The following is a 24583-nucleotide window of genomic DNA, read 5'->3' on the forward strand; positions in this document are numbered from 1 at the left end:
AGTTTGCACTATCTAAAAAGGAGAAATCCTCATTTATAAAGGTTTGCTGCAGATGACTTAACTGAAAATAAATGAATAGTTCCTATGTGTATAATACATATTTATCTATTTTACTTATGCCTTTATTCCAGCAACTTGCAACATCTGAGGTACAATTTGTTACATTACTTTTGTTTTTTGCAGCACAGGCAGGTGAAGTGACTTCCTCAGGGTCACACAGTGGTGTCAGTACCAGGATTTGAACTGACAAGCTTTGAGTTTGCTGAAATATTACTGAAGAAAGAAAAAAAATGAAAACGGGCAAATGGGGCTATGCATACAAATGTCCATCCATCCATTATCCAACCCGCTATATCCTAAATACAGGAGCCAATCCCTTGCAACACAGGGCACAAGGCAGGAAACAAACCCTGGGCAAGATGCCAGCCCACCGCAGGGCGCACACACCCACACACACCCACACACCAGAGACAATTTAGAATCGCCAATGCACCTAACCTGCATGTCTTTGGACTGTGGGAGGAAACCGGAGTACCCGGAGGAAACCCAGACAGACACGGGGAGAACATTCAAACTCCACGCAGGGAAGTGAACCCGGGTCTCCTAACTGGCACCTTTCACTGCGCCAACATACCGCCCACATACAAACTTAAAAGGTTTAAATAAAACAGAAATATATACCTTTATTTTTACTTCCTTAACTTGTGGAGGGTGTATCCTGTAGCAAAGCCCTAACTTTTTCATGAAAGCCCCTTTCAGTCAATAAGCCTTAAAAACAGGTGTAAAGCTAAACTTGCAGCACCACTATTCAATTACACTTGCCTAACGCCTCTCCTAAGGGGACATACTGTGGGATCTAGGCATCAGTCAAAGCACCAATCACAGGCCTGATTAGAAAGCGGGAAGCTGTGATTTGTCGTCTCCCTCCCATGTAACAATCACAGCCCGTGTTACAACGCACTACGTATGTATGTATATATGTATATGTGTGTGTTTATGTATGTGTGTATATGTATGTGTATATATATGTTCATATGTGTATATATATATATATGTATATATATGTGGATGTGTATATGTATGTATATATATGTATATGTAGATATGTGTATATGTAGATATGTATATATATATATATATATATATATATATGTATATGTATATATATGTTTACATAACCTCTTTAACACACTACTTCTCCGCTGCGAAGCGCGGGCATTTTGCTAGTATAATATAATATAGGGTCGCGCAGAGAAACGGTCAATTTTCAATTGACGTTCAATAAATGAATAAACACATTACAAAATATATTTAATGATGAAATGTATTGTACAGAATATGCAATTAATGATTGTAATCAATATTCATTCAATATTAATTTTATGTTTTGAAAAAAACATCATGAAGTTGTCCATTTCTCCGTACACATTCTGACAGCTTGTTGTGGAAATTCTGCATTGCTCGACGTAACATGACAAGAGGAATGCCAGCGATTTCCTCTTCAATCCTCCATTTTAGTTCAGCAATGGTTGCAAGATGTATGTGGTACACTTGGCTTTTAAGATGTCCCCACAGAAAAAAAAACACAAACAGTGAGATCTGGGGATCTCAGAGGCCATGGAATTTCACCATTGCGTGAAATGATGTGCCTTCCAAATAATCGTTGAATAGCTGCTATCGACTGTCGGGCAGTATGCGAAGTGGCTCCACCTGGGGATTTATTTTTTAAGGCTGAATCTGTTTCTTCAAAATTACACACCCATGTTGTAATTGCATGAACAGACGGGACATGATCATGGCGTCCTAACTGGTAATGACGCTGAAATTCCCTTTGCGCAGCAGCCATACTATCAACATTCTTATAAAAGGCTTTCACAGTGAATGCTCGTTGTGCACCACCCCACTGCTCCATTATAACTAATGGGAAGGGGTTCTAAATGAGGTCACATTGGTCCCAAACAACTGCTGAAGCCCCAAGGTCGCCAGCACCTTGTTCCAAAATTTCCCATTTCCCTGCACCACCCTGTATAATGGGCGTCACTATAAGTCACTGCTTGGGTGAGCTGCCTCATAACTCTGAGCTATTACATTTGATTCTGATGTTTACTTGAGTTTTCTCTGTAAAGACCAGTTTTCACCTATATTGCAAACAGGCAGAGATTAGTTTAATTTGTCCAGTGAGCATAAGTATGATGGGCTGGTTTGGTCAATACTGCAGGGAATATTTTGGTTACTTACAACTCTGTAATGGAAACACATCAATGGTATGATTTATCATACTACTGATAATAATAACCAAGCAATAATATACTATAATTCAGTGAAGATTATTTTTTCATAGTGATTTTTACAAGTACAGAAGCTGAGTGCTTCGATGGTCAGATAAAATGCAAGTATAAATTTTACAAATTACTAAATACAGAATTAATGTACATAAAGATACAGTTTTGTTTAAACACACAGGAAAAAAAAGCAGTATGAAGCTAATTAACATAAGAGGAAACCAGCAATACAGTATAGGTGGCGCTGTAGCTGATGATATCATCTCTTTTTAATCCAACAGCTTCCTCCCTCCTTCTACATTGAGGACTGAGACTGACACGTCCCCAGGAGGTGTCGTCTCAAGTGGGAAATAGCAGACCACTGGATAGAACTCCAGCATGAGTCTTGACTGTTCTTCATAGCTACCAACATTTAATGTGGAGGCCTTTCAACCTGCTCATTGTTTTTTTGGACTGCTTCACCATATGCTTGTTTATTTTGTTGCCTTGCCAACGCAGTTATTAAAGGGGGCAACCCAGTTAATACTTCAACATTTATTTTGGACTTGTGTTTCTTCTCCTGACCACAAATATATAATATAATATAATATAATATAATATAATATAATATAATATAATATAATATAATATAATATAATATAATATAATATAATATAATCAGTAATGGCACACTGCATGAATGACTTGAGCATTCATAGTTTTCATACACTTTCTCTGTACATTTAGCATTCGTTTGCTCAGAGGTTGATGCACTTGCTGCTTCCTGAGCCGTTCTTCTTTTCTCCACCCTAGCGGCCCAGTTCTTTTCTTCTTTCATCTGCATCTTTTCACATTAAAAGTGATTAAGTTAGTGTTTGTGTGTTTTTACAGCTACGGTAGCGTATTGTATAAGAAGATATAATATTGTATAAGAAGATATAATATAAGTTATATTAAAAAATCCTGAGACAAGACAAGACTTTTTCAAGAGATTTTTTCAAGTCCCGCGAGACGAGACTTTGGCCATAAGATTGTTTCAACCATATTCAACCACGCACATGGTACTCTCACCTCTCATTCGTGTGAATGCTTTTGACAGACACAGTTCCTGCTCTCTCAGCTCTTAAAAATTTTAACGTTTTCCTCACTTTAAGTTCCCAATTAAAGAAGACGTATTATCTCCAAATCTTATTGAAGAATTTCATCACGAAAGGTTATCAACAGAAAAAATGACTACACAGGCAATCCTAGCACCGAGAAACAATGAAGTCAAATGAATTAACGCCAAAAATGTTGATCAGTTACACAGCAAATTGGTTAAATGTGTATCAATAGACTATGCTGAAACAGTTGGTGGTGATCGTGCGGAAGATGAAAACATTAACTTTCAATATCCCAAAGAATGTCTTCAACCGTTAACACCGTCCGGTCTTCCACCGCACGAATTACTGTAGAAAGAAGGATGAATCCAAGAAAGTTAATGTAGTATATCTTCCGCAGATAACATTAGACAACAAAGGAGATCTTGATATGCCATTCGTATTAAAACGTTAACAGTTTCCCATTAGAATAGCTTTTGCAAAGACAATTAACAAATCTCAGAGCCAAACACTCGAAAAAGTTTAAAATTTTATTTAATTGAGAGAAAGAGATGAAATTCAATCACAGGAAGTTATACGTTATGTTGTCACAATGAAAGTCCAAACACAGAATCAACATTCAATGTGATATTGACAAAAATTTAATTCAAAAAATTATTTTTACTGAAGTTTTACAGTAAAAGTGTAAGTTTAAAAAGTATTTGCATGTTAATTTCAAAGTGAAACAGAACAAAATCGTATTACTCAATGAATAACTCTAACGCAACATGAAACATAATTTACTTTCAAATTTTTACATTGTACTATTTTTTAATATGGTTAATTACTCGCTGTAATGTTAAATAGTTAGTTATATTATGCATATATAACAATTCCCATAAAAATAAAAATCTGTTTAAATTGTACATCCGTATACCCATACGTGAGCGGCAGAACCGCAAAGAGGCTAGCGCGTAGCGCAGGCCTGGGGGTTTGGTGAGCAGGGGGCAAAGCTCCCTAATATAATATAATATAATATAATATAATATAATATAATATAATATAATATAATATAATATAATATAATATGGGTGGCACGGTGGCGCAGTGGGTAGCGCTGCTGCTTCGCAGTTGGGAGACCTGGGGACCTGGGTTCGCTTCCCGGGTCCTCCCTGCGTGGAGTTTGCATGTTCTCCCCATGTCTGCGTGGGTTTTCTCCGGGCGCTCCGGTTTCCTCCCACAGTCCAAAGACATGCAGGTTAGGTGGACTGGCGATTCTAAATTGGCCCTAGTGTGTGCTTGGTGTGTGGGTGTGTTTGTGTGTGTCCTGCGGTGGGTTGGCACCCTGCCCGGGATTGTTTCCTGCCTTGTGCCCTGTGTTGGCTGGGATTGGCTCCAGCAGACCCCCGTGACCCTGTGTTTGGATTCGGCGGGTTGGAAAATGGATGGATGGATGGATGGATAATATAATATAATATAATGTAATATAATGTAATATAATATAATATAATATAATATAATATAATATAATATAATATAATATAATATAATATAAAGCAACAGGCTTATCATGACCATGATTTAGATTAAGCAGTCTGTATTTGAGAATGAATGGATGGATGGATAACATAACCTTTTAAATACATCTGTCATTATATTTTATGTATTCTCTTTTGACTACAGTAATCCCTCGCTATATCGCGCTTCGACTTTCGCGGCTTCACTCTATCGCGGATTTTATATGTAAGCATATCTAAATATATAATGCGGATTTTTCGCTGATTCGCGGATTTCTGTGGACAATGGGTCTTTTTACTTCTGGTACATGCTTCCTCAGTTGGTCTGCCCAGTTGATTTCATACAAGGGACGCTATTGGCGGATGACTGAGAAGCTACCTAATCAGAGCACACAGTTAAAGTTCCTGTGTGCTGATTGGCTCAGTGACGGAGTGCTGCATTAAACAGGAAGTCTCATCTCACTCATTCAGCATTAACGTGCTCCTGCTACTGTTTCAGGAGCCGTGTCCAAGCGCCAACAGAAGATGCAAATGATTTCAGAAAAGGTAAAGGTATTGGATATGTTGAAGGAAGGGAACAGCTACACTGCTGCAGGACACCATTACGGTATCAATGAGTCCACGATTCTTTTTATTTAAAAAGGAGGAAAAGCATATAAGATCTACAGCCGCAGTGTCCTTTAACCAGGGCGCAAAACGAGTTGCAAGTGGACGTGATAAGGCAGTAGTCTGGATGGAATCTGCTTTAGGGATTTGGATTGAAGACTGATGGAAGAAGAATGACGGCGGTGCTACACAGTTGCCTGAAGAGGCTCCTTTAGAAGAGCTGTAACGCTCTCCTTTATTGTGCAGTAAAATTAAACTCATCGTTATCGGACAAGTCGTCGTGTCATTGTTGGTGAGTAACCATAATTAATTATCTACGTACAGTACTTATTACATATTTTAGTGTCTCTATACACACATTTTACTGTATACAATTTTTCTTGCATTGTACGTATTTATTGCTGGTGGCCTGTCTGTCGTAATGGCTGTAACATATGTGATATCGGAGATGCTCGATATCTTTAAAATAATATTTCGGTTTTACTGTATATAAACTGTGTTTACATACATAATTTCAACGAATCTTACCTAATATCTAAGAGAATACAAAGGGTTTATGCTGTATAATTGTGTGGGAAATGTTTATAATAGTGTGGGAGAGTTTATAAGGGCTTAAAATATATAAAAAGAACCATATGAACATATGGTTTCTACTTCGCGGATTTTCACCTTTCGCGGGGGGTTCTGGAACGCAACCCCCGCGATGGAGGAGGGATTACTGTATTCAGAGTTGGGAGATCCACAGCCTTAGCAGCAGTAGGCATAGGATCAGTGAATCACAGGGCACATTCATGCACACCTCTGCACTGTCTCACAATTGGACAATTATAAAACATATATTATGTTGGCAGCACTGGATTCATGGCTGGAAAGAATCCTGAACAAGGCTTTAGTCCATCATAGGGCCCACTCACAAACATGCCCTCATTGACAATATATACAAACTCATTATGACATTTTTCTTTGGAATATGTTAATGGGTTTCTTTTAATAACAGTCATAGAGAGTACTATATCTCATGTATTAAATTTGTTATTTTCATGGACATACGTTATTCTATGAAATATTTACCTGGTTGGGCGAAAACAATCCTGATATTTAGCAAACAAGATTAAAAACACAAAACATTCCCACACTGATTTCAACCTTAGATTGACAAACATAACACCTTGAATGCTTCACCATATTGCAAAAAAGTCTGACTTTCCTTTATTTTAAACTTAAGTGATTCTCATTTTGAATGTTGCTTTGACTCCATGACAGTCCCCTCTTGTGTCTTATGAAAAGTTAGAATGAAAGTAGTCTTTACTTTTCCCTTGCGGCTCCTTTTACAGTATTCCTGACCAGGCTGCTGAGCCAACGTATATTTGTACAGCAGTCATAATTTGGAAATTTGTTGCTATAAAATGAACCAGGATGAAGGCCTGTAATATATCAATTTTCCTCCTTGCCTTTGCAGTACTGATGAATATCAAAGGAGAAGCAGTAAATTCAGTTTTGAATGTGCTGGTGTCTAGAAGCTTTCAATTTGTGTTATACTGGTATTAAACATTCTAATGTGTGGTCTTACACAGTAGTGTACTTTTGTTTTCAATCATAATATCTCATATATTTTATATTAAACTGCAAGGAAGGTGTGTTGTTGTTTTCTACCAATGTTTTTATGCAGGTACTTTAGCTCAAGGTCTTTTATGAAATATGTAAGGAATAAGAAACCTAAAATACAGTTGTGGTAGAATTGACACATTTTGAGTTGTCTAAACATTACTGTACAAAGTTTCCAGTTTGACAGACATGCATGATGTGCTCCAGCTCTTAAATGTGGTAGCCTAATTAGGATGAGTATACTGCTCGGCATTTTCATCAGTTAAGTGCTGTGCTTCATTTACATTGTGCTTCCTCTTTGATCACACGCTGGTCACTTAGCTGTTACAAATAGACTCGGGTACATTTCAAATGTAACCACTTAGAAGCTTCTAACATGACAGTGAATTGGGTGGCTTTTGAGGGATGCAGTAAGTGTGAATGTGATTGTTCCTTTTAACTTCCTAAAGGGAGTTGTATATGGCAGAAGGGCTTTATTTGGCCTGAAGTGATTTGTCTGTTGCCTACTGGAAAATTCTGTTTAGTTTAGCAGAACAGTGCAATTATATATAATTATATTTTATGTAATGCATCCATCCATTTTCTGAATCCACTGAATCCAACACTATAATTATAATCAGTTCAGTGACATTTTTAAATATATGTAAATGGCTACCCTTAACTCATTCTCACATCACTGACGTAGCCTTTCTGCATTATCTTGTTTGCTATATCTGGACACACAATCAAACATAGTTTCAAAGGGCTATTGATCTCTGTTAAAGCATTTTTGGCAAAACATCTGAGCACAAAAAACACAACATTGGTATTCTATTACCATTACTTTGTGTCACTTTCTAAAAGTATTTTGTGATTAAAACATCTGTGTACTTTTCTTATATTTTTTTCTATTGGGTTGTCACTATTTACTTTTGAAAGCAACTGGTGACATGAAGAACTATATAAGATAAAAACTGGATAAAATAAAACTGATTTAACAGATAACCAGGCCTACCTCATGTTGTGCCTTTCATTATATGCGTTAATAAGATTAATAAGACACAATTTAATAAGATTAATACAAGAAATGTACTTTTTTATGTTGTTTTCACCATGAATGAGGAACATTTGTGTGCCATGTACATTTTCTTTTTCAAAAGCTATTAAAATGGGCCCAAGGTAGGGAGCCTTTATGGGGGCAGCATCAAAGCGGATCTGTGGAATGTTTTGGGGTTATAAAGAAGGTTGGTCCCACACAAAAGTAAAACATAAACTATCAAATGCCGAGAATGTGTAACTTTCCTATGCCACTGCTCATCTGGATTTTGCTTTTCTGTGATTTGGTTACTTCCAGATGCCATTGTGCACTAAATGACTTTTATCTTTCTTTATCATGATTATATGTTAAAAGAAATAAAGTAGAAGAAGAGAGCCATAAAAATGGTTTTGAAAATCTCCCAGTTATTGGTGATTTCTGATATATATTGTATAGCAATAGGATAGCAATCAGTAGTCTAGCTACTTGGCATAACACGGTCATGTGGAAGATTTATTACTGAAGTCTTTCACATATTTATTGATGGTCACATACAGTATGCTTACCCAAGGAGACTGGAGCACTGGCAGATTGAGTGAAATGAGTCATTGGTAGAGTTTTGAATTGTCAGCTTCAGCATTTACAGTCCAGCATCTTAGCTGCTCAGCCATACTGTATTGTTTTTGTTTATGTGGGTTTAACATGGCCAGTTAAAAAATTGACTTTAAAGGGAATTAATTATTGATACAATAAACAGAAAACATTGTTTTAGGAAGGAGCTATAACTGACACTTTCCAGTACACTCATATTTTTTTAAATAAAGTAAGCATAACAGGACATGGTACTGGCTGTATGTGTGCATGAGTGTCTCCTGCTACTGAATGTTACTCCTTAATTGTTGCCTTGTGCCCAGTGCTGCTTTAGCCCCCACAAATCTGAATGAGATTAAGTAGGTACAATAATGAATTAATGGATATATTGATGAGTAGAGGCTATGCCACCTCTGGACAACTGGTCTTATTTTTAACCTGGTTCACCCCAAATCCACAGGGGTGCTCTCTAGGTACTTTCATTCACAATCCAAAGTTATGCATGTTTACCTAATCATTTACTCTAAAGTGAGATTTAACATACACTGTGATGAGCTGATGTCCCTACCCTACCAAGTCCTTCCACTCCCTCTGACCCTGTAAGGGTAAAAGCAGATTAAGAAAATTGCTGAATAGATAAATCATTTCAATAATTCAGGAAGCTAATTATGATTTGTAGAAAAAATAGTTTATATTAGTAAGACTGCAATGTAAAGAGAAGATTTTAAATTACAGCAATTTGTTGTAAACTGCCCACTTTAGTAAAATTAAATGGAAAATGCCTATTGCCTTTTTGCTTAAACAGTCCAGTGTTGCGGTAATAGCAGCAGGTGGAAGAGTTAAAAATACAGTTCAGCTTCTACTAAATGCATGCCACCAGGAAGGTCCCAGGGGTCCAGGGAATTACAGGGAGTTGTGAAAAGTAACACAACTGGTCAGCAGGCATAATCCAAGCCCTCTCTGTACTCTCCCTGGCACCACCTCCCTTTCTTCTTTTTATAGCTATCACTCCCCCGACCACCAAACCCACCCCCTCCTCGCGCGCACACACACACACACACACACACACACTCTCAAGTTACCGTGCTCAGAGTTCTCAAACCTATAGTATTTTTTTTGTCCTTGTCCCAGCCTCCTGGTTTTTAAGAGCCACCCAGCAGCCTCCGTGATTGGATTGGATAGTTTATAGCCACTGTGCTGAGTGCTTGAGGACGTGTTTCAACAGATGGTTGGGGTTAGTGTGTGTCATCACATTCGAGTAGGGATTAGAGAGGGAAGGTTGGCTTCCAAGGAGCTGTGTGGTCCTCCTGAGGTGGGAACCTCTGAAACACAGAGTAGCACAATATCTGCCGCACTTCGAGGAGACCTTCTGCATCAGGTACGGCGAAACTACGCTTTTTATCCCGTGTCTCTCTCCAGATTCCCGCGGCGCTGCCACACAAGCGTCGGGTGTATCAGGCTGCGACCCGAACGTGCTTGCGATGCAGCCGGCTGCACGATGCACGGAGCGGACGCTAGGCTCACTTGCCACCGAGTTTGTTGTTGTCATCCAAATCCGCTGCTATATCTACCGTTTTACACACGTTCTTAACGAGCTCTCAAGAAGACAGAAGTGCTCGCGGCAGTTTCTAAAAACCGGCGGTCACAATTTAATGTTGCTTACCGCTGTCAGTACGGCAGAGTGCAGTGAGCAAGCAATTGCCCGATAGTTGCGGAAAGACACGTGTGGACTACCGTAGGATCCTCCTCCCGCTTCAGACTTGAACGCTGAATGGAGTAGGAGGGAATCCACAGCGTTGTCTCAGTATGCATCCATCAGTCTGTGATTAGTCATTCTTCATCTGTCTGTCTATAGTCGTATGCATATATACAAACAAACATAAGCGAAAGTTTCCGTACTGCGCTGCCTAAAGAATTTTACATATTATGAAAATGTAAAATGTGAACCGCAAGTTGATCCGCTTAACAGTTTGTAGACTTGGTGTTAGATGATTCAGCTAGATCTAAGTAATATTATTGAGAAAACGTTGGTCTAGTTCAAAAAATAAAGCAGACATTACAAATAACCATTTTCATTACGCATGTCTTGGTATATATAAAATAAAACACACGTAAACATACGTGTTTGTGGGTGTGTGTGTGTGTGTATGTATATATATATATATATATATATATATATATATATATATATATATATATATATATATATATATGCTGATGTGAACTAAGGAGCCCATTAAATACGAGTGTTTTTGCATCACAGTTGGCTCCTGCGTTACGCCTATCTTTGTAGACTCATAATGGAAAAAGCAGTAATATATATATAGCTTATATACCCCGTGTAAGTAACTAGGAGCTTATATAAAGTATGTTCATCTGCATAAAGGAAGTGTGAAATTGTAATCTAAAAAAATTTAATATGTACTGTGTGCATATTTTTGTGAGCATCCATTTATTTACTTGCAAGCTTCTTCACCTCCACCAAGGTTACAGAGAGTTCATGTAATATATGCAATATTAATATGTAAATTTACTGGATATAGTTTAGATGTTAACTTGTAGGATTTTAAAGTATTGTAAAATACAGAATCAATGGTCTGGAAACCTTCACCAAGTTTAAACTAGTAACTCATGTGTCCAGTTATTTGCATCCCATTCTACCCTTTTCAGATAAGCACTATCTATCCTCATGGTAAAAAGTATTGATTCAAATCTCAAGTAATAAGTAATGTTTCATGTGTAATATTTATCCAATTTGCTACTAAGTTAACCATCAAATGTTATGAAATTGTTTTACTGTCCTCAAGAAAATACTGACAAATATTTTTGGTAATTAACTTAAAGATCTGTCTTATGGTAGAAAAGTTTTCAGTCCATGGCTTCTGTGTAATTTTAAATATTTTGGCATTTTGTAACCATTGAATCATTTATAGGAGTAGATGAATATAAGGCAGCAATTAATGAATATGGCTTTCAAATAAACACATTTTGCTGTAATATAATAATAACTAGACGTTGATGATGGCTTGAAATAATTTTATTGCAAATATGATTGTGGTGGGAAATACAAATCCGTTTGTAAGAAAATATACTGCCCATAACATTTAGCATTGTGCATGATCTGTAAATATACTTTTATGCTGTTCCACATGAAGACATAAATGTTTGTTATGGTGTTAATTTACTGTGACTTCTGTATATTTCAAAAGTGCTTCCTTTAGAAGGATGCTGGTGTTTTAATAGTTCAGACGTGCCAATATTCTAACTTCATTGTCCAAGAGTTTTTAAAAATCTTAAAACAAGTCTGCTATGATAATTAAGTGTTTAACTAGATTAATTCTGAATCCTGAAGGAATGTTAACATTTATAGTATCGTGCACATTTTCTAAAATCCTTCACAAAATGAAACTCTTTAATGAATTTTAAATATTAAAAGCATGACTCTTTATAGTATTATATACCTATCTTAAATTCCTTCACAAAATTATTATTTTTTTAATTTTAATTTCAAAATAATTTTATATCAGTTTAAAAAAAATGTGGATTTATGAGTATCTGTTATGCAATTATTAATTTGTAGGGTTCAGTTTTATTGTCAGCTTTGTACTTAGGCATTTAGTTGTAAAGCACATGTGTTTTCCAGGCATTTAGAATTTCTCTTAAAACTTAAAATCATTTGCATGTTTTATCACTTGTGTGATCATTGTATTAATATGCCGTTAAAGTGCACCCTGCTGAGAAAAAAAGTTTTCTGGATAATAAAAATAACATGCATTACCAAATAAAATTCTCTGTAAAGGACTGAATACTACTCTATAATCCACCCTGTGCTGCTTTACTTTTCTGCAGTTCACTTTGCTCTGCTCTACTCTAAACCTACTTTGCAATTCTCTGCTATGCTCTGCTCTACCCTTCTCTGCTCGTTTTTGATTTACTCAATTATTGTTTGCTCTATCAAATCACATTCTTTCTACTGTTTCAACTCTGTACTCTCATCTACTCCCCTCTGCTGTACTTTACAGTGGTCTTCTGTTCTGAGCTTTACTCTTCTTTTCTTAGCTGTAATTTGCTCCTTTATGCTTAAATCAAGGCTAATCTCCTCATCTCACTATACTCTTCTGTAGCCTGTTATGATCTGTTTTATTGTTTCACTGTGCTTGGAGGGGAACACAGTGAGGCAGAGTAGAATAGAGGACCCTGCGCTATACTTTGCTGCCGAACTCTGCTCAGCTAAGAATTGATTTTATTTTCTGTACTCTACTGTACCCTGCCCTGTTGAGCTCTCCTCCTCTGTATTCTACTCTAATGTGCTCTTTTCGGTGCATCTACTGTTTTCTTTAATGAGTTCTGCTGTTCCCTGTTCTCCTCCACCCTGCATTACTAATATTTTACTGTACTGTGCACTGCTGAGTTCATTTGCCACTGTAAACTGCTCTTCACTCAAGTCTGTTCTTCTACTCTTCTCTTCTTAGCCTTATATTCAGTAGCCTACTATTTTTTTGTTTTATCGTACTCTGCGTAGAGTTGAGCCTACTGGAGCAGATCTGCTCTACACATCCTCTACTGTTCTCTATTCTACTTCGCCCTGTACTCTGTTCTGCCAGTATATTGCTCCTTTCAGCTTATCTCAACTTTGCACAGTCTCAATTTATGCTATTCAGTAAGGAGTACTGTTGCCTTCAATAGCCTGTTCCCTACTCTGCTTTACTCCATTCTTCTCTGCTCTGGTTTACTCTGCCCTGCTAAGTTCTACTTTTTTATACTCTGCTGTACACTCTGCTGTGCTCCACTGAACTCTGCAATTCTGTTCTGCAGCCAGCTCTGCTCTGTTCTGCTGTACTCTACTCATCTCAGCTGTACCCTTTTGTACTTGAATCTGCTCTGTGGTGCCAAACTCATCTGTAGTCTTTTCTCCTCATCTTGGTGAAATCTTCTCTTCTAGACTGTTCTTTAATCTGTTCAAGTCTGCTCATCTGTGCTGTCCTCGGCATTATTTGGCTGTTCCTGTCCTTTTAAGTGCAATCTACTCTCCTCGCTCACATTCTACTTTACACTGCTCTACTATATTGTATCTAAATTCTGTCACACTTTTGATTGTAATTGTCCTTACTGGCTCAGAATGCTTTTTATCTCCACTTTATTTTATGTAGTCCATAGATTGCAGAACAGCTTACAAAAAAATTTAAAATTTTTTAAATGAATCGAACATTGCATTAGTCTAGCACATTCATGTCTCAATCATGTTCAGCTCAGATTACAGTGTCGTTCAAAATGTTATTTTAGATATGAAGGCAGAAAGGGCTGTGCAGTCTCTAAAATACAACTGTGTTTTATGTTCATGCTGGTGCCTATGCAGTACAAAAGTAAGCATATGCCAGCTACTGTCAAGTGCATTTAAAAACAAATGATAAATAATATTGTAGTTCTGCATTCAAACAATGAAGACAGCTGTGACAAATAATCTAAATTTCCAGGGGCTGCTGTGCCAACATAAATATTATTACAGTAGCTGTTTTGTGGTTGTTAGATTTCGGTGAGTGAACACTTATACTGAAAGGGTATTCACCATCTCTGGTAGCTTTAATCTTTAAAGGAATGTATTACATTCATTCAAAGAAAGCACCATGTCCTGTTGACACTGCAGACCTAGACCTGAGTGTGATTTAAAGCACCTGCGCGCAAATCCCAAAGCAGACAGTACAAGCATAGAGCCGAGCCGGGCTGGCACTATTAGGATCTTTCCACATCTCTGAAATCAAATGCTTGTTGACCATTTCAACCAATCTGAAAGCATGTAACATTTTACTGATACACTTGCATCTTGGAGTTATATGCACATTCTGAATTGTGAGTCAGCTCTGAAAATAAATATGGAAAAGGTGTATTCATTGCCAGAAAGCATATTTCAAACGTTGCTCAGAGTGTTTTTTTTTTTTTTGCAACCATAATAGGAAGCATTTGACTTGTGTTCTGGATGAATACGTTTTCATTTTTTAAAAGTATTTTTTTAGTGTTTATTTGTAATGTTTAATATGTCCTCTGAAAATGGGTGAACAACAGGGAATTTCTTGTCTTAAAGTGCTTTCTTATTTGTTTTATCATTTAAAGCCAAATATAACGGTTAGTAATGGGTGGACAAGCAGCAACTTATTGACAATTACACTGTTCAGCTACGCTTGTCTAATTTTTGATGGTTTTTATTTGGAAAAAAGCCATACTGTACGTAATAAAGATTGATTGGTTAATTTTTGAGTCTAGACAGTTTCAAGCATACAGTCCAGTGGAATTTAATGGCAGACTACAAAGAGTTAAATAACTGTAAATGAAAATGTTAGATCCTTAAGTAAAATGTTCCTGTACAGCAGATGGAAAATCCATCTTGCCCATTGTGAAGTGGGATTTTAAATAACCCATTTTCACTTGCATTTTTTCACCATGGTGGCCCATCTCTGTACCTGCCTTTGTTTTGACTGGCCTCACCCAAACCCCAAATGCATACACCGTTTTTAATTTATATTAGTTTGTTTGTTTGTGAAGAAATCATGCAACACTTCCAAACTTCTGCTTAGAGCGCCCCCTAGTGAGTACCCAGGACAATTCTTAATGGAGCACTTCAAGCATTCAAGAAAACACATTAACTCAGAAGGAAATAACACCCTTCAGTGCTTTAAAGCTTTTATTTTAATAAAGAATTGATTTGATATTTTTAAAATTCATATACCAGCGAGTAAAGGTGAGTAAGAGGTGAGGACTCAACTGAAAACTTTGTGTATACAGTTGAATTATCTAGTCATTATGCCACATTGTCTCTGAATCTGCTGGATATAATATCTGAAATACTTGCTCTAACCTGACTTTAGCTTCTTGTTTCTGGGTATTCCTCCATTAGTGCCTTTATTACACTTGTTAGACAGACAGTCAGGCATACAGGCTAGGTTAGTGGACTGTAATTCACAAAGCTGTTGGTTCAATTCCTTCTCTTAACTTGTTGTGTGATCCTGAGCTAGTTACTTAGTCTATCTGCACTGTGGCAGGAAAAAATGCTAAATAATTTTATTAGTTATTAGTTCCACCAGCTCTAGTGGCTTTACTTGAATAAAGGTGCCTGTTAAGTCTTTGTTGCTAATGAAGTAATCATATATCCTGATCTTAAAAAGTGTATAATTGTTAACTTTATGATAGAAAATGTCTAAACCTATAAAAGATAAAAGTTTATTAAGCTCTAGTCAGAAAAAAATATGTATCCTTAAGCATACAGAGGAAATTCATGCATTTGTATCCTTTTCTGTTTTGTCTTTTTGCATTTACACAAGTAGATACGAAGCCTTCTGCATGGCTTATTTGACTCTGTTGTCTAGCATCTCTGCCGTGAAAGGCACTACAAAAAAAAACTGTACTTGAGAATAATAGAAACATAAAACTGTAAAACGGTAAAGTGTCAATTTGTCCAGATCTCTTTTTTGCACGTAGGCTTAGAATTATGCTATGTAGAATACAGGACGAGTTCACCCTGAAATTTAGAAACTATGGGAAGTTTAATAAAAAGGTGCAGTGAATGAAACAGGAGCTAACTGTAAACCAAAAGGAGCTATCTAAAGACAAATAACTTGAGGGCTAACCATAGGGGTTATAAACACGTGAGTGCAACAGTTAAAAAGGATTTTATGAATGCAGAAAGGAAATTAGGAAGTGAAATATTATGGAATATTTAAAAACTGACCAAAGATCAGGAGCATTAATAGTGATAAACACAAAAGTAAACAGCAAATGCCTTCAACTGTTTTTTTTTAACATTTCAGATATGAAAACTGATTTATCCTTGCTTACTTCTCTGCACAATCCCTGTCCCATATGATATGCTTTTGCCACCTTTCTAAACGTTTAATGATCCCTTTTCAGCAGAATCCCATCTAGCTCTTTTGCAGCAGCATCTCGCCAGTACCTGGACAGCTTCAATTGTTGTGTCATCTTGATACTTTCTGATGAGCTCATTGATTTTTTTTTCCTTTCCTTTCTGTGTTTCTTTTGCTAAAGGTGGTTCATGAGTGACAACAGCAGGTCTAATTTGATGCTAATAGCACCCATGGATGGCATCTCAGTATGCCTCCTGAAGTGATATATTAATGTTTGCCCCTTTCAAAAGAAATTTAGTCACTTTACATTACTGCAAAAAATCCCTTTCTAACTACTTTCTTTCACCAAACTATGAACATGTAACTGACACAGATGATGTCATTCTTTTATCTACCATCTCCCACCTGAATGAACAATCCATTTTGATACTACACTTTTCAATGATGCTTGGTGATTTCAACATTCTAATCACTTTTTATCTGACTACTGTATGTGCATATTAGTATATGCTTGTATATTGTCCAATTCAAGGCATGATTACACACAAGTCTATACTCATATTTGCCAAGTGCCAACAATCAAGATAATGTACATTTTTGGAAAGTGGAAGGTAACTCTGCCAATTTTAAGAAAATCCATATGAACATGGGCAGCTTGTTCAAAGTCCACACAGCTTTGTTTTGGCTGGGAAAGGAGCCCAGGTTGCTGGAGTTGTGTGGAATAGATCGCTGTGCCGCCCTTATTCCAGTTTAGGCTTGCATTAGGGCAAAAGACTATCTCAGCAGCTTCTGGCAAAAGCTACCTCTGGGCTGAACACCAGTCAGTCACAGGGTGCTTTGCTGTATACCCCCCACACTCATGCATGGCAATCAGCCGAACATGACTATCTTTAGCATATGGTAAGAACTCATTGTATATGTATACACTACTATTTAAACAAAGTTTGTTTAGCGCCTGTGATAGATTTCAGGGAGTAGTGCACACAAGGTAATACAATTAAAGTTTATCTGTCCCATCTGACCTTGGAGTCACTCTAAGCACTTCAAGGTGTTTCTTTGGCTCATCCTTGTCCTAAAGCATGCTGCACCCTTATTTTCAGCTTGAATAATTACTAAGGCTCTGACCTCAAAATCAGTTTTGTAGCCAGCTTCCATCCATCCATCCATTGTCTCCCGCTTATCCGAGGTCGGGTCGCGGGGGCAGCAGCTTGAGCAGAGATGCCCAGACTTCCCTCTCCCCGGCCACTTCTAGCTCTTCCGGGAGAATCCCAAGGCGTTCCCAGGCCAGTCGAGAGACATAGTCCCTCCAGCATGTCCTGGGTCTTCCCCGGGGCCTCCTCCCGGTTAGACGTGCCCGGAACACCTCACCAGGGAGGCGTCCAGGAGGCATCCTGATCAGATGCCCGAGCCACCTCATCTGACTCCTCTCGATGCGGAGGAGCAGCGGCTCTACTCTGAGCCCCTCCCGGATGACTGAGCTTCTCACCCTATCTTTAAGGGAAAGCCCAGACACCCTGCGGAGGAAACTCATTTCATCCGCTTGTATTCGCGATCTCGTTCTTTCGGTCACTACCCATAGCTCATGACCATAGGTGTGGGTAGGAACATAGATCGACTGGTAAATTTTTACCACGACAGACCGATGCAGCGCCCGCATTACTGCGGATGCCGCACCGATCCGCCTGTCGATCTCACGCTCCATTCTTCCCTCACTCGTGAACAAGACCCCGAGATACTTGAACTCCTCCACTTGGGGCAGGATCTCGCTACCAACCCTGAGAGGGCACTCCACCCTTTTCCGGCTGAGGACCATGGTCTCGGATTTGGAGGTGCTGATTCTCATCCCAGCCGCTTCACACTCAGCTGCGAACCGATCCAGAGAGAGCTGAAGATCACGGCCTGATGAAGCAAACAGGACAACATCATCTGCAAAAAGCAGTGACTCAATCCTGAGCCCACCAAACCGGACCCCCTCAACGCCCTGGCTGCGCCTAGAAATTCTGTCCATAAAAGTTATGAACAGAATCGGTGACAAAGGGCAGCCCTGGCGGAGTCCAACTCTCACTGGAAACGGGGTCGACTTACTGCCGGCAATGCGGACCAAGCTCTGGCACCGATCGTACAGGGACTGAACAGCCCTTATCAGGGGGGCCGGTACCCCATACTCTCGGAGTACCCCCCCACAGGATTCCCCGAGGGACACGGTCGAATGCCTTTTCCAAGTCCACAAAACACATGTAGACTGGTTGGGCAAACTCCCATGCACCCTCCAGGACCCTGCTAAGGGTATAGAGCTGGTCCACTGTTCCGCGACCAGGACGAAAACCACACTGTTCCTCCTGAATCCGAGGCTCGACTATCCGACGGGCCCTCCTCTCCAGGACCCCTGAATAGACTTTTCCAGGGAGGCTGAGGAGTGTGATCCCTCTGTAGTTGGAACACACCCTCCGATCCCCCTTCTTAAAGAGGGGGACCACCACCTCGGTCTGCCAATCCAGAGGCACTGTCCCTGATGTCCATGCGATGTTGCAGAGGCGTGTCAGCCAAGACAGTCCTACAACATCCAGAGCCTTGAGTAACTCCGGGCGTATCTCATCCACCCCCGGGGCCCTGCCACCAAGGAGTTTTTTGACCACCTCGGTGACCTCAGTCCCAGAGATGGGGGAGCCCACCTCTGAGTCCCCAGGCTCTGCTTCCTCATTGGAAGGCATGTTAATGGGATTGAGGAGGTCTTCGAAGTACTCCCCCCACCGACCCACAACGTCCCGAGTCGAGGTCAGCAGCGCACCATCCCCACCATATACAGTGTTGACACTGCACTGCTTCCCCTTCCTGAGACGCCGGATGGTGGGCCAGAATCTCCTCGAAGCCGTCCGAAAGTCGTTCTCCATGGCCTCCCCAAACTCCTCCCACGCCCGAGTTTTTGCCTCAGCAACCATCAAAGCCGCATTCCGCTTGGCCTGCCGGTACCTATCAGCTGCCTCCAGGGTCCCACAGGACAAAAGGGTCCTGTAGGACTCCTTCTTCAGCTTGACGGCATCCTTCACCGCCGGTGTCCACCAGCGGGTTCGGGGATTGCCGCCACGACAGGTACCGACCACCTTACGGCCACAGCTCCGGTCAGCTGCCTCAACAATAGAGGCACGGAACATGGCCCATTCGGACTCAATGTCCCCCACCTCCCTCGGGATGTGGTTGAAGTTCTGCCGGAGGTGGGAGTTGAAACTACTTCTGACAGGGGGCTCAGCCAGACGTTTCCAGCAGACCCTCACAACACGTTTGGGCCTACCACGCCTGACCGGCATCCTCCCCCACCATCGAAGCCAACTCACCACCAGGTGGTGATCAGTTGACAGCTCCACTCCTCTCTTCACCCGAGTGTCCAAGACATGTGGCCGCAAGTCCGACGACACGACCACAAAGTCGATCATCGAACTGAGGCCTAGGGTGTCCTGGTGCCAAGTGCACATATGAACACCCCTATGCTTGAACATGGTGTTCGTTATGGACAATCCGTGACGAGCACAGAAGTCCAATAACAAAACACCGCTCGGGTTCAGATCGGGGGGGCCATTCCTCCCAATCACGCCCTTCCAGGTCTCACTGTCATTGCCCACATGAGCATTGAAGTATCCCAGCAGAACAAGGGAGTCCCCAGAAGGTATGCCCTCTAGCACCCCCTCCAGGGACTCCAAAAAGGGTGGGTACTCCGAACTGCTGTTCGGTGCATACGGACAAACAACAGTTAGGACCCGTCCCCCCACCCAAAGGCGAAGGGAGGCTACCCTCTCGTCTACTGGGGTAAACCCCAATGTACAGGCTCCAAGTTGGGGGGCAATAAGTATACCCACACCTGCTTGGCGCCTCTCACCGGGGGCAACCCCAGAGTGGTACAGAGTCCAGCCCCTCTCAAGGAGATTGGTTCCAGACTCCAAGCTGTGCGTCGAGGTGAGTCCGACTATATCTAGCCGGAACCTCTCAACTTCGCGCACTAGCTCAGGCTCCTTCCCCTTCAGAGAGGTGACATTCCACGTCCCAAGAGCCAGCTTCTGTAGCCGAGGATCGGACCGCCAAGGTCCCCTGCCTTCGGCCACTACCCAACTCACACTGCACCCGACCTCCTTGGCCCCTCCCATAGGTGGTGAGCCCATGGGAAGGGGGACCCACGTTGCCTCTTCGGGCTGTGCCCGGCCGAGCCCCATGGGTGCAGGCCCGGCCACCAGGCACTCGCCATCGAGCCCCACCTCCAGGCCTGGCTCCAGATTGGGGCCCCGGTGACCCGCGTCCGGGCAAGGGAAAACGCTGTCCAAAATTGTTTTTCTTCATAGGAGGTTTGTTTAACCGCTCTTTGTCTCATCCCTCACCTAGGACCAGTTTGCCTTGGGTGGCCCTACCAGGGGCATAAAGCCCCGGACAACAGAGCTCCTAGGATCATTGGGACACGCAAACCCCTCCATTTGAATGCTAAATGCAGTACAGGTACTCGTTGACTGACTGACTGACTGACTGGTTGTAAGTTGATTTGGACGTAAGTCGGCCTATAATAATAATAATAATTCATTACATTTATATAGCGCCTATGTTAAATTAAGGTAAGAATATTAGACTGGGTAATGATATTGTAATCATCTTAAAGTAATATTTTATCAACATTTTCTTACTTTCTAAGATAAACACAGCATACTACAGTACAACTTGTTTAATATCTGGAAAACGTACAAAATAAAAATTACTGTAATGTACATTTAATTCCTGGCACCACTGGTGCTTGGCTGCAGGTTGTCGATATCGCCTTCATCAGGCGAGGCTGCGGACTGGGTGATGGGAGGAGTTGGTCTTTTCATAAACATAGTGAGCTTTGTCTGAATTGTTTGTTTTTTTTTTTTCTCTTCATAAATTTCGCAATAAAGACAAAATGTGTCACGTGCCATCCGTACAATCCTCGCAAATCGTTCAATATTATACTGTTTCCAAAAGTCGCGTAGTGATAGTTCCGGGTCGGCATCTATTGCAGCTATGGCTTGGATGAAGGTGGTTCTGAGATAGTTTGCCTTTAATGTAGCAATCACACCTTGGTCCATCGGTTGAATAAGTGGAGTAGTGTTTGGGGGCAAAAAAAACACTTTCACATTGGGATAGAGATCAGCTAAGTGACGTAGATGTCCAGGCGCATTATCGAGCAACAGTAAAATTTTGAAGGGAATTCCTCTCTCCAAACAGTACTCACGCACTGGATGAATGAAACAATTACTGAACCAATCCTCAAATAACGCCTGGTTCATCCAGGCATTACGGTTTGACCTATAATAAACTGGCAAAGTGTGCTTGTTCACATTCTTAAATGCACGTGGATTTTCGGAATGATAAATTAAGAAGGGCTTCAGCTTGAACCCCGCGATATTCCCTCCAAGCAGCAGAGTCAGTCTATCCTTGTGTGCTTTAAATCCTGGCATGCTTTTGGCTTCTTTGTGGATGTAAGTGCGTCCTGGCATCTTCTTCCAATATAACCCTGTTTCATCCACATTAAAAATCTGCTCTGCGAGATAACCCTCAGCCTTAATTATTTCGTTTAAACTATCGACAAACTTACTAGCTCCTTCCTCATCCGCTCTTGCTGCTTCTCCAGTCACTCGAACATTATGCAACTGGAATCTTTTCTTAAACCTCTTAAACCAACCAGTACTTGCCACATATTCTTGACTTTTGTCTTCTCCGGCACGTTCCTTTAAAGTCGCAAACAGGCTTCTAGCCTTCAACTGTACTGTAAAGAGGCTTAACGGCGTCCGCTTTTGAATCTGATCTTCCATCCAAATGTTTAACAATTTCTCCGTTTCATGGATGGGCCCGGTACGTTGCTTCGTAATCGCTATTGATCGCAAAGGTGCAGAACCTTTCACAGCTTCACGAATTCTATTTTTGTCCTTTAAAATAGTCGACACAGTAGGGTGTGATAACTTCATATCACATGCGATCGCATTCACTTTCTTTCCTCCTTCATACTGTTTTATTATCATCATTTTGGTGTCTAGATCAATGGCCTTTCTTTCCTTTTTCGCAGGCTGAGGAGTGCACAGAGACAATTTCCTCCTGGTAGACATGTTAGGGTTATATTATTATCGAAAATTGCCAAAACAACAAGACACAAACACACGCGGGGCAACACTACTGCGTATATTTTTACTGCTGCGTAGCGAGACTTGAGAGTGCGGGAAACTGGCGCTGCCAACAGCTGGCAGGGGAAACTGTCGATCGCGTCGTAAAGTCGAACAGTCGTAACTTGCATAGGTCGTATGTCGACGAGTACCTGTATTTTAAAAAATGACAAAATTTCACCAGAAAATGTTCAAAGCAAATTACCCTCTCCCTTAACATGCCTTTCTTAAATTTTGTAAGAATGAATGAATGATATTAAGTCAGTGGTATACCACAATTAATGTGAATATCAACAGAGTTTTGATGTCGATTTTCATAAATTGTTCAACTCAGTTGATCGAGCTGCACTGTGGGACATCTTGTGACTTTGTGGGATCCCCCCGAAGTTGCTGGATATCATGGCCGGCCTGTACACTGGTACTGTGCAGAGTGGAGGCAGAACCTTTGTGTTTTTACCATTTGATTCTGGGGTTCATTAGGGGTGTGCTCTTGTTCTTGTTCAGTGCTTGCATGGACAGTGTGCTGGGCAGGGTCGTGGGGTTCAGGGGCTGTGGGGCATCTGGTGAAGAAAGATTCATTGATCTTGACTTTGACATTGATGCTGTGACATACATGGAGTTGATGATCAGGCTCTTGAGAAAACTGAGTGATGAATCTGAGTGTCTTGGATATAAACCAAGATCCAGACATTTTAATAACTTCTTGGGCACAGCCATCAGTAGTGTGTCTGTGGAGAGGCTGTCGACCTTGTCAAGTGGTTTACTTACCTTGGCAGTGACATTCATGTCTGTGGTCACTTTTCCTGTGAAGTCAGTAGATGGATTGGGAGAGCAGGAGGGGTCATGAGGTCAGTGGAAAGGGGTGTGTGGCCTTCCCGATCTCTCTGCAAAAGGAGGAAAGTTCAAGTCTTTAGAGTCCTGGTGCTCCCTGTTTTTCCTATATGGTTGTGAGATATGAATGCTATCTAGTGATGTAAGATGAAAAGTGGACTCCTTCAGTACCAAGTCTCTTCAGAGAATCCTTGGGTACAGCTGGTTTGTCTTTGCATCAAATTAGCAGTTGCTCACAGAGTCCCAAATGAGGCATATTACCTGCATTGTGTGGGAGCCTCAGTTACAGCACTACGGCAATGTGGCGTGATTCCCCAAGGGTGATCTGGCTTGCAGGATCCCCATTGTTGAGGACTCAAGTATTTGGACCAGGCCAAGGGGATGCCCACGTAACACCTGGCTGTGGCAGATAGATGGTAATTTACAGAGGGTGGGACTGTACAGCATGTCTGCCTGGGGTGTTGCCAACCAGGATCCTGAGCCATTTTGTCATGTGGTGGTTGCGGTAACATGCTATACCAGTGCATGCTTCCCAACCTGACCTGATCTGGTATACCTTCAGCGTAAGGTGTCTTGAGCTTGGATATGCAAAACAGACACTCTGGAACCCATACTGCTGCATGTGCTTTTGTAAAGCCATTTGCATCTGGTGTTCCTTTTATTCCTATATGCTACATGAAGAAGAGAATGCACAGGAACCAAATTCTGTAGTCTACTGTTTTATTCCTGTGGTGATTTCTAGCTTTTTGATTCAATTATTGTTAATGACAGTGTATTACAGTCACTAGAATTCTATTTAATTATCTTGCATGGTGATCCAACATCCATTTAGGAAACCTAGTATATTTCCATTAATTTATCATCTCAAACTGATGAACTTCCAGAGACTTAATTACAGCAAAATCTGTTCCTCACAGTGCCATCATACTTGTGTAATGTCTCGGCCATTTTCCAGTTTAGCATTAATGTTTTTCAGCAATGTTTCATGTTTTACATAATACTTGTGTGCATAAATACAGTATAAATACATGTTGCACAACAAACTAATAGCATGCTTTTCACATATCCACTAA

The 24583-nt window shown here is 40.6% G+C and overlaps 1 protein-coding gene across 4 annotated transcripts in view; it reads left to right on the top strand.

The window, feature by feature from the left end:
* Nucleotides 1-9769: 9769 nt before the first annotated feature.
* sulf1 (sulfatase 1) overlaps nucleotides 9770-24583 on the top strand; it is a 163433-nt gene continuing 148619 nt past the window's right edge. For 2 of the 4 annotated variants that reach the window (XM_051928722.1, XM_051928721.1), the window contains exon 1: nucleotides 9794-10052. The gene's annotated coding sequence lies outside the window, so the exon portion shown is untranslated. Of the gene's footprint in view, nucleotides 10053-24583 lie in introns of all 4 variants that reach the window. The other 2 variants (XR_007935236.1, XM_028803605.2) reach the window with 2 other exon arrangements.

This window comes from Erpetoichthys calabaricus, chromosome 6 (genome assembly GCF_900747795.2).
Source record: "Erpetoichthys calabaricus chromosome 6, fErpCal1.3, whole genome shotgun sequence".
Taxonomy (NCBI): Eukaryota; Metazoa; Chordata; class Cladistia; order Polypteriformes; family Polypteridae; genus Erpetoichthys; species Erpetoichthys calabaricus.